Source organism: Pistacia vera, unplaced genomic scaffold (assembly GCF_008641045.1).
Source record: "Pistacia vera cultivar Batoury unplaced genomic scaffold, PisVer_v2 Contig548, whole genome shotgun sequence".
NCBI lineage: Eukaryota > Viridiplantae > Streptophyta > Magnoliopsida > Sapindales > Anacardiaceae > Pistacia > Pistacia vera.
This window is the reverse complement of record NW_022196388.1, coordinates 843,529-852,683: the sequence shown is the minus strand read 5'-3', so window position 1 is coordinate 852,683 and position 9,155 is coordinate 843,529. Positions and strand designations below refer to the sequence as shown.

The 9,155-nt window shown below is 35.1% G+C and overlaps 1 pseudogene; it reads left to right on the top strand.

Annotated features, from left to right (window-relative positions):
- The first annotated feature begins 2,628 nt into the window (after positions 1–2,628).
- On the top strand, positions 2,629–5,766 carry LOC116107796 (annotated as a pseudogene).
- The last annotated feature ends 3,389 nt before the right edge of the window (positions 5,767–9,155 follow it).

Here is a 9,155-nt window from a genome sequence, read left to right as displayed (position 1 = left end):
TCGTCTGACCGAAAGATTACGATATCCTATCGGAAAGACAGATGTTTGACAAACTCTAGGTGAGATTACACCAGGCAGGTATTGACCTAGGTGAGATTATCAGGCGGGTATTAGCATAGGTTGGATCACTAGGAAGGTATTGACTTAGTTGATTTCCTAGTTGTTTGTTTGTGTTAGGGACTTATATGTGAGAGGTATGACATAGATCCCTCGGTGCTGATGTGGCGATGATTGTTGCATTGATTTACATGAGCTTGATATGATGTTCCATGGCATCCGAAAATTTGGTATAGTGATTGTTGCATTATCTATATGAGTTTATATGATACTTACATGGCATCCAAAAGTTTTCACAATTGTTTTAAGATTAAAGATTATTTTTCGTATAAAATGTATTATCTACTCACTGAGCTCTCCAGCTCGCTGTTTTAAGTTCCCCTTGCTTGTGGAGCTTACTTCACGCTCTGGTTGACCCACTAACGCATGTTCATCTACATGATTTGTAATACTCTGGGGCAATATGATAATGTTTTTTGCATGATTAGATGTATACTCATATATTATGAAACATAATCTATTTAAAATTACAAGTCTTTTTCGTCATAATGAAAATATAAAAAATGATTAATTATTTGGGTGAACCATCTCTTTATTTTCCGATATATTTTGATATTTCTATAATATAAATTTCCTTATACATATTAAATATTATACATGTCTAAAATTTATATTACAAATCATCTATATAACAACAATGTACTTATGTACAGCAACAACAATAATAATTATTATGTATTCATTACATTATTTAATTTGATAAATAAAAATTTAAAAAAAATTAAAGAAGAGTATTTAAAGAACTCTTCTAATGAAAACTAATAAGATTTTTTATATTTAGACAAACAAATTTTTTTATTATTTTTCATACATAGATTGATATAATTGATTTTTAATCTGAAGTCGCAAAATCAAACATTAGACGTGAAAACAATAAACTCCTCTTGATTTGAACATTGATACATGTTATTTCAAACAATAAAGATTGACTCATAAATTTTCTCTCACAATCTTGATGTGATAGCTCCCATTGCAAGCTGTTACGTCGAGGTTATGAAAGAAAGTTTGTAAGATTGGGTTGTAAGTGTAGTATTGCCCTATTTCAAATAAGAGTAAACGACATTTTCCACCAAAAAAGTTTCAAAATATCACTTTTTCACTCAAAGTTTATATTTTGTTAATATTCAAAATACACTTTACTTCCTCACCCGATGTTTGACGAGTTATCAGGAGCTAAGGTAAGAGGAGTTTTGTAGAATAGAAGCTGGTGGATTGAATGGTGGTGATTAATTAAAATTCGTCGTTGGAATCAGCTAAAAATAAGAAACCATAACTTTCTATTGGTCGACAATTAATCCTTGAGAAATCAGGTGTTATAGTAAGAGAAGTTTTATAGAGAAGAGACTGAAAATTTCAATAGTATTGACAAATAAAATTTTTATTGCCGAGATCGGCTGCTTTGGATAGTAACAAAACATAAACTTTGGGGAAAATGATATTTTAAAACCGTGTCTGTGGAAAAGTGTTTGGGAGGGAAAAAGTCGTTTACTCTTCTAATAAACGTCTTTATTATGATCTCACTTTTAACTGCTATTTGACCGACACTAATAGAAATAGTGAATGGCAATTAGTCAATGGAAATCATTTCAAAATTAGGAGTTTAATTTCATCACATTGTCATATTCTTCGACGATATTTGCTAAAAATAACTTTGTCATATTCCTAAATTAAAGTTTTAATGACATCCTCTCGATAAAGAATATAAAATAGTATTAAATCGTATGCAAGAAAAACAGATTGGTCGTAGCCTTTCTGGCCAACCAAATCAATCTTTGCACATCTAGTTATACGTTATAATAAAATTAAATTAAAAAAAAAAAATTATATCATACTTGTGAATTACAAAGATCAATATACCCTTATACAAGATACCTTGGCCAAATTCAAGAAAATAACGCATGCACGACTAACCTAATCAAAACCAACCATAAAATTGTCAAATTCTAAAATCCTGAGTAATATTGAACGGTTGAAGAGGACAATAAAGGTCAAGTATTACTTACCATATTATTTTTTTTTCATTAAATTTCAAACTCAGATATAAGTATATATATTTTTATTTTAAAATAAGATCAACATATAGATGTTCAAATACGCCATTAAACCGGCTGTAGAAGACTACTTAATTGTCTGAGTTAGCTTTTAAGAAAATATGAGGTGCGATACTCATATAAGTCAATTGAAGCTAACAGGCGTTAGATGGTCAGATACGCCGTTATACTGGCTATAGAAGACGGACTTAATTGCCTGAGTTAGCTTAAGAAAATGTGAGGTGCGGTACTCGTATAAGTCAGTTGAAGCAAACGGGCGTTGAATAATGGCGTATTGGTAATTATCCTGAGGAGTGTCCCATGGAGAGATAAATTGCGGTCCAATAGATGGACTGAGATTGGACAAGAAAATAATCGTATGGTAAACTTTCTCCTGCTTACGAAGGAGAAAATTAAGAAACACAACAAAAAAGTGTCAGGTTCGTTCTGAAATTAATTAAGCAGAACTAGCTTAATATTCATGGTTATTGAAGAAGGCATTGAGGATTATACACAGGATGGTACAGTGGACCTCAAAGGAAACCCAGTTCGCAGAGCCAAGAGAGGCGGATGGCGAGCTTGTTCCTTCGTTGTTGGTATATATATTTCTCTGTGCACTCTCTCTTCCTCTATTATTTATCTCTTTGTGTTATTTCTGTGCATGTGTTTTTGTTCAGTACTCTGCATGCATTGAGATTGAGCCTTCCGCTCATTTCTTTTAGGACTTTCTGTACCCTAAAGCTAAGGACACTTCACGAGAAAAGCAACTATATGTCCTTGAAAGCTATATAGCTAGCTTTCCTCAAATATGTGAAGTGGATGGTTTAAACTTTAAAACTCAGAGCTGTTTGATAGGATATTTGAAAAAATTTTATTTTGAAAAACTATCTGAATAGATAGGATTATAAAGAAAGAAACATGTTCATCATAATCACTAGCATTTTTGATTATGGATGATCTGTGGCTATCATTGCTGGCACAGACGCCGTCTCATCTCTCAGCTGTCTCTTCCTGTTCAGGTTCGATCCTGGACAGTGGCCGGCCAATAACAATTAATACAACCCATCTAAATATAAATTTAAAAATCATGATATAATTTGAAGCTCTTTGAATATTCATGTTATTGAGGGTTCTACTGGGTTTCATTAAACTGTTTCTAAACAGTAAAAGCAAATTTCAGTTCAATGATTAGAGACAATTTACAAAAACTAAAATGTTCAAGGATCCCATTTGATGTAAATTTTACCAAAATGGTCTGCTAACTGTGACTGGAAATGAATAAAATTTGCAGTGTATGAGGTTTTTGAACGAATGGCGTATTATGGAATATCGGCAAATTTGGTAGTGTACTTCACAAACAAGCTCCATCAGGGGACAGTAAAGTCGGCTAATAACGTCACCAACTGGGTTGGCACCGTCTGGGTCACTCCTGTCTTGGGTGCGTATTTTGCAGATGCTCATCTTGGACGCTACTGGACCTTTGTCATCGCTTCTATTATTTATCTCTTGGTATGTACAATTAATTTATGTATCTCCATGCATTAATACTCCTACGTATTTTCGTATTTTACATAAATACACATTTCGCATCAAACTCATATTAATAAATAAGGAATCTCAGAACTATAATAATGGTCACCGAATGAATAAACAATCTGCCTCTGGAGAACATTCTTCCCTCCATCATTAGATTTTTCCTCATGTCTTTAGATGCATGTTTGTTACATTATTAGCTTAAAGAGCTTAGTTAAAGTATAATATTTTTGAAATTTTTTTAATTAGGTTGATTGCGTTTCAAAATGGTTTATAAGATTTTAAATAAACTATTTTACATATTAATGGAAAAAAAGTTCAAATTTTTTGAGGCTCTCTTACTAAGCTCTTTTTGATCTTATTTAAAGTGTTAAAATTTCAAACTTACCCCTATTCTTTCTATACATTTACTTTTTATTCTTTTAAATTGAAACCCGTTTTTAATAAATTAATATTAGAAGTTCTTTTACATTTTCCTATAGAACAACACATATTTTTTCACAAGAGTTTTTTCTCTAATAAGCCCTCACTTGCGAACATGTCAAACGTCTCTAAAAGCTTTTTAAAAATAACACTGTTTTTAACTTACAGTTCATGTGTTTCACACATCATTATCACTACCAGCGCTAAGCCACCTGCCCTGCAATGAAGCTAACGTAGAGATTGTAAAGAGGCCTCGAGGTTACAGTTAGTAGTCTTCTTCGTTGCCTATCATATACTCTAGCCTAGGACCGGTGGAACCAACCGAATACCTCGAACGATTGGTGCGGACAGTTCGATGATTTTGAGCCCAGGAGAAGTCCATAGCTTTCCTTCTTCAACTGGTGTGATGTTTAGTTTTCTTCCTTGGACACTCTTTTCCAACACAGTTCTTGTGTACATACAGAACAATGTGAGCTGGACTTGGGTTATGGCCTTCCAACTCTCGGGCTTGTGCGATATCCATTGGGATTTTCTTGACTGGTACACCCTTTTACAGACACAAGATTCCAGCCGGGGAGCCCATTTAAAAGAATGGCAAGAGTGATTGTTGCTGCTGCAGTGAAAAGGAATGTAGACTGCCTAGTGACCCCAAAGAACTCTATGAACTTGACTTGGAAGAATATGCAAATGAAGGAGAAGTTCAGGATTGATTCCACGGGCAACTTGGAGGCAGTCCATCTTGGAGAAACATCATAATTAGCCTTGTTTACTATGAGTATATATTATAATGAGATCATGTTTTTATATGCTTATGATTCAGTGTATGCAGGTTCCTTAACAAAGCTGCAGTGAAAACAGGGCTCAACTGATCCTTGGTTGCTGTGCTCAGTGACCAAGTTGAGGAAACTAAACAAATGTTGAGAATGATCCCAATCCTGATTGCCACATTTGTTGCCGGCACACATGATTGCGCAGATCAAGCACCCTTTTTGTCAAGCAAGGCCACTACTCTTGATAGAGCTGTGTGGCAGCTTCAAGTTCCCCCTCCAAGTTTAGCTGATTTTGTGACTATCTCAATGCTTGTTTGTGTCGTTTTGTACGACCGATACTCTCTGTCAAGATTATGCGATGGTGGACGAAAAATCCTAGAGGGATCACTCTTCTCAAAGAATGGGATTGGCCTTGTTCTGAATATCATTGGTCATGACATTGCATCTCTAACAGAACGATATAGGCTAGTGTTGCCAGAAGCATGGAGTATTTCAAATGGAGGCGAAGTTCCTTTACGATATTCGTTCTACTTCCTCATTTTGCTTATGGGAACAGCTTGATCATTCCTAGTGGCCAGATGGAGTTTTCTTCTATGAACCGCAGGCGGCCGAAAGTAATGAAGATCACTTGGAACTTCTTATTCACCAACATCTTTAGGAATTGGAATTTCTTGAGGTAGCTTTCTTTCTTTGCGGTTTCTGATATTACTCAGGATGATGGCCACCAAGGATGGATCTTGAACAACCTAAATGCTTCTCATTTGGACTACTACTATGCTTTTTTTTTCGCGATATTGAACATCTTGAACTTTGCTTTCTTCTTGGCTGTGTCAGTCTATGTGTACAAGGCTGAAGTTCTCGGATTCAATCGAGGTGCGTTACAGAGGAACTAGAAGGACAACTGGCTAAAAAAGCATATCTATGATGAACATAAAGCATATTTGGAGACATGTTTTCCGGACATAAATTCAATATTAAGAAATGTACCGCATTACAAATAAAAATCATTAACTTTTTTTTTCATAGTTTCTACCATAACATCTTAATCTCATTTAAGATAATTTAACAGACAACCTAGGTATCTCAAGTATGTGTTAATCATTTTTATATTTCAAAATTCAAAATAGGATCCCAATCTTCTTCTGTTATTAAAAACTTTGTTATAATGCTAAAATACGTTTTTTAACAATTGCTCGCCTGTGAACAACAAAAAAAACCAAATCGAAGTTGACTTATCACTGGGAGCAGCGAATTGTCTCTAGTGGCCTTATGGCATTACTTGAGGCCTCCTTAGCCCCTCGTGCAATTGCAAAAGGCCTTCGAGGTCAGCAACGGCACTATTAGAGGCTGAAGCCAACCTCACGCCCCGCTAGAGGTAGGATAGGATATGACCTTGCAGCACCCTGGAGGCCTGGAGACCTATAGTATTGGTGATGCTACTTAGGCCGATTTGGCCAGACAATGATACCGGAGAAGAAAGGAAAGGGGAAAAAAAGAAAAAAAAAACAGGGAAGGAAAAGAAAAAATGTTTTTTTTTTTTTTTTTTAACAACACTTCTTGAAAAATGAAATATCAAATACAGACTAAGAGTGAGCATGGGCAAAGGCAGACTCGGAACCGATGGATACTCGTACCGCTTCTGGTGGACCGGAACTAGCCCTCATAAGTAGGTTCCTGTTCTACAAAAATTGGAACCAGGATCCCAGTCTAGTTCCTTTAGTGCGGGAATCGAATCAGAATTGGAATCGAACCTACATTCGGGTACCCTGTTGGGAATTGGTTTAGGAACTAGGTTGTTGTGTAATTTTGTGTTTTGTGAACTGATAGGGGTGTATTGTAATTTTTAGGGTGTTTTGTTTATTTTTAAATTCTAGGGGCAATTTAAATTTTATAGGCTACACAAACAAGGATCCGGAACCAGCATTTCAGGTTTTGGTTCCAAGAACCGAACTTGACTAGTTTGTTCCGATTCTTTTTGCTAGGAATTAGCTAGTTTTGGTTCCTAGCAATTTTGGTTGGTACCAGGAACTGCTCACTATCACAGTCCTCATTACTTAACATTTGAAAAAGTGGTGACAGTAAATTCTGAGACTTAAAATCCTATATACACTCTTTATTTCTTTATTTTTGTTTAAAACAAAACAAAAACAAAATTGTGCTGTAAAGTGGGATCAAAAGGGTCGGGGCTGAGCAAAACACTCTAGTATTAATTGAAACCTTTGAAAATGATTTTATTAAAGCGACTTTTATATAAAAGACAAACTATAATTGATTAACATGTGAATTTATCTCAAACAATTTTAAAATTTAAAACGTCCTTTGCCATGCCAAAGACATACCAAGGGCTCAAAGCCACTTCTTTCTTCACCGACAGTTCAGTGCGCGAAGTGACCAAACCATGGGCAATATGCAGTAGGTTTCTCGCTATATGCAACACGGGGATAACCCGGACAGACCCCTGACCTCCCCGTCTTTTCTAATGGGAATCAAATCCCGATCCCAGCAGCTTCTCTTATAAAGTCTCCAATCACCTTTTCAACCTTGTTTTTTCACATATACTCGTGATAGCGGCACGGCAATGATAGAATGTTTATTAGATTAGTTGATTTCACTATATTTTCAAAACACGGTAGATATATCATAACATCTATGAATACCTTACCAAAATTGGTTTTATGTTTATTTCCTAAATTTCCCCCAAAAAACATTACGAATACACTCTTTTATTTTGTCTTCATAATATGGGTCAATATTATTGTTTCAACAGTTACCAACCATTATATATATATATATTATATATATATATATAGTATATATATATATATACTTATATTTGAAAAGTAAATATATAATACAATAGAGAATATTTGACACAAATCTCATAAACTTTCTCTCATAAATCTAACGTGGTAGTTGATAATTGGTTTTTGATAATTGTCTCATCTGACAAATTCATTAAACTAATTATCAGCTTCACGTTGGATTGTGTGAGAGAAATTTGTGAGATTCTTTTTGTGAGCCTATTATCCTATATAAAACAATGTACTCATGTACAGCAACAGCAATGATATTAATTATTTGTTTCCATTTACAAAAAAAAAAAATTATTTAATTGTGAAAAATAAAAATTTTAAAAATTTAAAGAAGAGTATTTAAATCTTCTAATGAAAACTACTATTTTTTTTTTTTTTTTTTTTTTATATTTGTTGATGCAATACACCAACTAGAGTGATCCAATCGACCTTGAAGGGATTGGAATTGATGTGTGCGTGATTATGAGTAACTAGCAATAAATTAATAGTAAAATGCAGTAAAGTAAATGGCAAGAAAGTTTTTAAAGTGGTTCGGTGAGTTAAACTTTTGAGCCTACGTCCATTGTTTTTGTATTTGCTGTGATAGCTTACAATGACAGTCCTAGAATAATTTTCTAACCCTTTTCTCATCACTGGAGAGGGTTTATACACAGATTTTGTACAAAGGAAAGAGCAAAAAATAAAGGGATTACAAATAAGTTTGAAATGCAACTCCGATATTCTCACGATTGAGGGTTGTGATTGCATAAAGATTGCTATTGATCTGATCCTTTCTGAGATATTTGGGATCTAAAGTTATTTGTGAATTGGTTGAACAACTATAAAGATTGGTCACGACTAGCTTGTGCTAGGTCGAGCTATAACTCGACGAGCTTGTGTTAGGTCAGACAATTGGTAGAGTCGGGCTGGTTTTAGGTTGAGTTATAACCTTGCAATTCTCTGAGCTTGAAGGAAAAATCACACACAACATCTGTCCCTAGTGTTTGGTGCTAGTTTTGAGCTTTGAAGACTACTGCCCGATTTGACGTCAAGCTCGGTATTTATCAGTAAAACATTAAATGTAGATTCGATCGAGCTTTGTGAGTTGGACTCATCCCTAGTCGACGTACTCAACACTTGAACTTTCCTCTTTCGTGACATTCTTGACAAACTCAAAATTTGAAAAGAGAGGGTATTTGTGTAAATTCCACGTGATCATGTCGCGCGTGGGTGACTACAGCTGTCCACGTACGAAGTTGAGGCAACGTACGGTGACGGTTATGATTGTAACACTCTGACAGTTGATCGCCTCTCGTGGATGATTGGCACGTGGCCACGTCCAAGGGCTGAGATTGCTCGACGAATGGGGGGCCGAGATTCATTGTAGATCAACGGCTACTATCGAACCTTGCCCTTTCGTCTCCCATGCAAACCATTACAAAACTAGGTGAATTTGTCAGGAAGGCTTCATACTTTGCAAAAACTCTTAG